Raw genomic sequence first — 6002 nt, 5'->3', positions numbered from 1 at the left:
TTTTGGGGGACACCTGGTTGCAAAAAATTCCCAGCTGAACCCCAATTTTTTCATTTTTTAAGGGGGCACTGGGTTGCAACAGATCCCCAGCTGCACCCCATTTTTTGGGGGGGGATCTGGTTGCAACAGATCCCCAGCTGAACCCCATTTTTTCTTTTGGGGGATCTGGTTGCAACAGATCCTCAGTTGAACCCCATTTTTTTTCCTTTTTTTAGGAGGCACTGGGTTGCAACAGATCCCCAGCTGAACCCCAATTTTTGGGGGGGATCTGGTTGCAACAGATCCCCAGCTGAACCCCATTTTTTCTTTTCGGGGGGATCTGGTTGCAACAGATCCTCAATTGAACCCCATTTTTTTCTTTTTTAGGGGGCACTGGGTTGCAACAGATCCCCAGCTGAACCCCAATTTTTGGGGGGGGATCTGGTTGCAACAGATCCCCAGCTGAACCCCATTTTTTCTTTTGGGGGGGATCTGGTTGCAACAGATCCTCAATTGAACCCCATTTTTTTCTTTTTTAGGAGGCACTGGGTTGCAACACATGCCCAGCTGAACCCCATTTTTTCTTTTGGGGGGATCTAGTTGCAACAGATCCCCAGCTGAACCCCAGATTTCTTCCTTGGGGTTTTTTAGGGGGTGCAACAGATCTCAGTCAAACCCCATTTTTTCTTGGTTTTTTTTTGGGGGGGTGGGGTAGCATGCTACACTATTGCTCAGTCCTTTTCCAGCAAATTCCCCCCACCCTCCCTGCTCTTCTCTGCCCAGGATGATGGGTAGGGTTGCTTAATACAGCTCAAAGACCCCTTTGTGGCCGAGGAGGACCTAGGGGAGAGGGGTTTCGATTGTGGAGATGTAGGGAGAGTCCTTTGCCAATATCTTGAAGCACAGATTTACCCAACTGTATTTTTTTTTTTACTACAGGTAGTAGTAACTTACTACTTACTTACGTAACTCGACTAACAACACTTCATTTAGTGACTGAAGTTACAACAGCAGTAAAAAAAAGAGTGACTTAGGACCGATTTTCACACTTAATGACCGTTGTAGCATCCCCCCGTGACTTATATTCGGATGCTTATTAAACGTGACTCACACTTATGACGGTTGCAGCATCCTGGGATCAGCTGATCCCCTTTTACGACCTTCCGACGAGCAAAATCCAGGGAGAAGCCAGATTCACTGAAGCCACCGTGTTAACTGACTTAACAACTGCAGTGGTTCACTTAACAACGGCGGAAAGAAAGGTCGTAAGAGAGGGCAGAGATCACCGAACACATTTCTCACTTGGCAAGGTCGATTCGTGGCTCGGCCGTGGACTACCTGTATTCTTACTGGTTTTCATTTAGGAGGTAAATTTCAGGTAAGAGAAGCTTAGATCTGCCCCAAAACACAAGAACTTGACTATGGACTTCAATTCCCAGAATTCCCCAGCCAGCCAAGCACGGAGGATTCTGGGAGTTGAAGTCTACGGGTCTTAAAGTTGCAAAGGTTGGACCCCTTTAATCTAGGAGGCAGATCTATTTTTCTGGTGCAAACTGTTTATTGAGTGTTGTAGGAAATTAGCACCCATCTCCCTCCTAGAAGAATGAAACAGTCTAGGAAATATTTAAAAAGGCAGAATATTATATTGCCCCGGATGAGAAATGGAGACACATGTTTTTTTTAGGGAGGAAACAGGCTCATTTTAATAGCCTCCACCTTCCTCAATAGCCCACAGCAGATCTCCGGCACTTAAGAGATAAAGAGCTAGCTAGGTCTATTCATAGGCAAATGCCCTCACCCAGGATCCAACAAAGGTAGGATTAGCCCTCTACCCAATCTCACTACATGGGAAGATTACCGTATTTTTCAGACTATAAAATGCACCAAGATTTCAAAGAGGTAAATCAGGAAAAAAAAAATTCTCCTCCCCGGCCCCTAGCAGCATTCCGCAGGCTTCAGCAGGGCTCGGGGAAGGCAATAATGCTCCCATTTTTTGGCAAAACGGGGGCATTTTTCCCTTCTCCCAGCCCTGCTGAAGCCTGCAGAATGCTTCTGGGGGGTGGGGGAAGGCAGAAATGTTCCCGTTTTTACAAAAAAAACGGCCTGTTTTTTTTAAACAAAAATGGGATGTGGGGGTGGGGCTTCAGGAAGCCAAAAATAGCTGTATTCGGTGTATAAGACGCACCAACATTTCCGCACTCTTTTTTGGGGGGGGAAAGGTGTGACTTATATTCTGAAAAATACGGTACATCACCCAGCAAGGCTCAACCAAGCTCAAACCAATGGGATGTGGGGGCGGGGCTTTGGGAAGCCAAAAATAGCTATATTCGTTGTATAAGACGCACCAACATTTCCGCACTCTTTTTTTGGGGGGGAAGGGGAAGGTGTGTCTTATACTCTGAAAAATACGGTACATCACCCAGCAAGGCTCAACCAAGCTTGGGACTCAGGACGGCTTACAGAGTTGCCCCTGACAAAAATTGACAAATAATCTAAAGCTTGTGAGAGAATTTATTTACCTTACGTTAGAAAAGAGATGCATTGATTTCATCAGATAGGAAATGTATTTGTTTTGAGTGACCTTGATATTCTTCTCCTAACGAAACATTGCTCTTACAAAGTCTATCTTTCTTGAGTCATAGATCCCATGTGCCAGGTGTAATTAAACGTAGATCTTGCAGTGAAGTTATCTTAATTATTACCTTTATTAATTGCCTTTAGAACAGCATATTTTCCCAGTGGCTTCACTTCCTGGGGAATTTGATACCCTCTCTCTTTCCGTGATTAATTGCTTTTTAAACTACGGTAAGAGAGAGAGAAAAAAGGATGCAGTGGCTCAGGGGCTAAGACGCTGAGCTTGTCGATCAGAAAGGTCGGCAGTTCGCCGGTTCGAATCCCTAGCGCCACGTAACAGAGTGAGCTCCCGTGACATGTCCCAGCTTCTGCCAACCTAGCAGTTCGAAAGCACGTAAAAAATTCAAGTAGAAAAATAGGAACCACCTTTGGTGGGAAGGGAACAGCATTCCGTGTGCCTTCGGCATTGAGTCATGCCGGCCACAAGACCACGGAGACGTCTTCGGATAGCGCTGGCTTTTTGGCTTTGAAACGGAGATGAGCACCGCCCCCTAGAGTCAGGAACGACTAGCACGTACTAAGTGCGAGGGGAACCTTTACCTTTAAGAGAAAAAAAAGAAAACAATAGCTGAATCTAATAATAAACAGTAAGATGAAAAGCTAAATGAAAGAAACCAGAGTCTCTCAAATGCCTCTTTATATTAGTGTATTATATATTTGCACAGTGCTTTCCATTACTGCAAAGTTGATTTAGTACAATCAATTAAAATACTGTATAACCTTTTCCTTAATTTTAAGCGTTAATCTATCCATTTCTGCACATTCAATTTTTAAATTACAATTTCCTCGGTAGGGATCTCTTCCCTTTTCCATTCTTGTGCAAAACAATATTTTCATTTAAAGCACAGCAGAGCGAAGCAAAAACAGCCCATTCATAATAATATTTGTTTTCTTATCCATAACAAGGAGGGCTTAGTCAAAGAGAGAAAGACACCGAGGTGCATTGTGTGACCAAGAGAGCTTTGTGTGACTATCACAACAAGGCTGGGGTGCTAATAGGTAGCGCTTTACACTTCCACATGCACATCCTTGTGCGAGATGAAGGAGGCCATGTGAGTGTCCTACTTGGGTTGCACACTTGCAATTCCACATACCTTCATGGAACACAACAGTATGACACAATACACAACTAGGCCATTGCGGTGTGCCTATTACACCGAAGATTAAGAGAGGCAGCTTAAACAGACGCTAGAGGCAAACAAGTGTGGTGAAACCACATAGAAACTTTCCAAGTGGAAAAACTTGCCTCCAGAAGTTGTGGGCACTCCAAGTTTTTAAGAAGGGATTGGATAACCAATTGTCTGAAACGGTATAGGGTTTCCTGCCTGAGCTGCCTGGGGTTGGACTAGAAGACCTCCAAGGTCCCTTCCAACTCTGTTATTCAAGTAATTATCATATTTATTTGAGCATTGTGTCGTGATTGCTATGTATTAACTTTCAGGAGAGCATGTAGGTGTATTAGGATCTTTCCATGTTTCTACTACCACACACTGAAGGTGATACAGAATACAGAATAATACAGAATACAGATGGAAGGGACCTTGGAGGTCTTCTAGTCCAACCCCCTTCTCAAGCAGGACACTTTATACCATCCCTGACAAGCAGCTGTCCAACATCTTCTTCTTTTGAATCCCCCCACCCCTCGCTCCGTCCGATTCCAGCTGTGGATTTCAACTCTCCTCTTGTCCGCCCGCCATGATGAAAATGTAAAATAAAAAAGCAACTTACTTAGGCAAGGCATGATTGGCTGCTCCCAGATCAGGAGGCGGGAGAATCACGTGCCTCCTTTGCATAAGGAATTTTTTGCCTTTTAACCCTTGCTTAACTCTGAGAAAGAGAAAGAGCGACAGAGACACACAGAGAAACAGAGAGAGAGAAAGAAAAAAACAGAGAGAGCGACAGAGACAGAGAGAGACAGAGAGAGAAACAGAGAGACACAGAGAAACAGAGATAGAGAAAGAGAAACAAAGAGAGGGGGGAGAAAGAGAATCACTTTGGAACTGTGGGATTAATTACATTTTTCAAATCTTCAACTTTCATGATTTTTTTTTTGCTATCAAAAAATCTTCTTGGGGAAGACTGCCCTCTGCTGGTGTGGAGATAACATCCCAAGCTCTGTGGATCCTGCTGTATTTAATGCCATATTTTTTAGACACACCCCATCCTATTAATCTCTGACACAGAAGGAATTTGTCCTTGGTGCATAAGCTCTCAGTGTGCATTAAAAATACATTCATCCAGAATCATAAGAAACAACACTTAGGGATAGTCATAGGATAATAAATAAGCAATCAAACCATACTAGGAACATAAATAAAACAATGCAAACTGTAAAGATACAAGCAAGAAGTTATAGTCATATGTGGGAGGAGATGGGTAATAGGAAGGAAGAGAATAATAATAGTAATACAGTCTTAGGAAATAGTTTGACAGTGTTGTGGGAATTAGTTGTCAGGCAGAGCGATGGCATTCGGGGGGGAAACTGTCCTTGTGTCTAGTTGTTCAGGTGTGCAATACCTATAAGTGTTGTTTTGAGGGTAGAAGTTGAAACAATTGATGTCCAGGATGTGATGGGTCTGTAGATATTTCCACCACATTACAAAAAATTCTATTATAAAAAAATTATTCGTTTGGTCACCGCATTAGAAGGTTGACTCAGCCTTCCATCCTTCCGAGGTGGGTGAAATGAGGACCCAGACTGTGGGGGCGATATGCTGACTCTGTAAACTGTTTAGAGAGGGCTGAAAACCCTATGAAGCGGTATATAAGTCTAACTGCTATTGCTATTACAAAAAAAAGAGGTTGAGACTTTGGAAAAAAAAGTGCAGAGAAGAGCAGCTAAGATGATTAAAGGTTTGGAGACTAAAACATAGGAAGAACGGCTGCAGGATTTCGGTTTGTCTAGTCTAGAGAAAAGGGGTGACATGATAGCAGTATTCCAATATTTGAGGGGCTGCCATAAAGAAGAGGATGGGGGCGGGGTCAGCTTATTTTCCAAAGCACCAGAAGGCAGGACAAGAAGCAATGGATGGGAACTAATCAAGAAGAGGAGCAACTTGGGAACTTCCTAACAGTGAGGATAATTAACCAGTGCCACACAAGTTGCCTCCAGAAAATGTGGGTGCTTTATCACTGGAGGTTTTGAAGAAGAGACTGGACAGCCCCTTGTCTGAAATGATATAGGGTCTCCTGCTTGAGCAGGGGGTTGGGCTAGAAGACCTCCAAGGTCCCTCCCGGCTGTATTCTGACTCCAAATATTATTGGATCCCCACTGAAGCAAGAGCTCATTGAAAGGAGAATACTACGAATTGTCCAAATCTATTTGAATATGGCCTTGCTGTCAAAACCCATTAGCTCCTCACTTGAAAAATTAACATTGGCGGAGAGGG

Source organism: Thamnophis sirtalis, unplaced genomic scaffold (assembly GCF_051295495.1).
Source record: "Thamnophis sirtalis isolate CommonGarterSnake01/CBP01778 unplaced genomic scaffold, rThaSir2_p1.2 scaffold_10, whole genome shotgun sequence".
Lineage (NCBI taxonomy): Eukaryota > Metazoa > Chordata > Lepidosauria > Squamata > Natricidae > Thamnophis > Thamnophis sirtalis.
Note: the sequence above shows the minus strand (reverse complement) of the source record.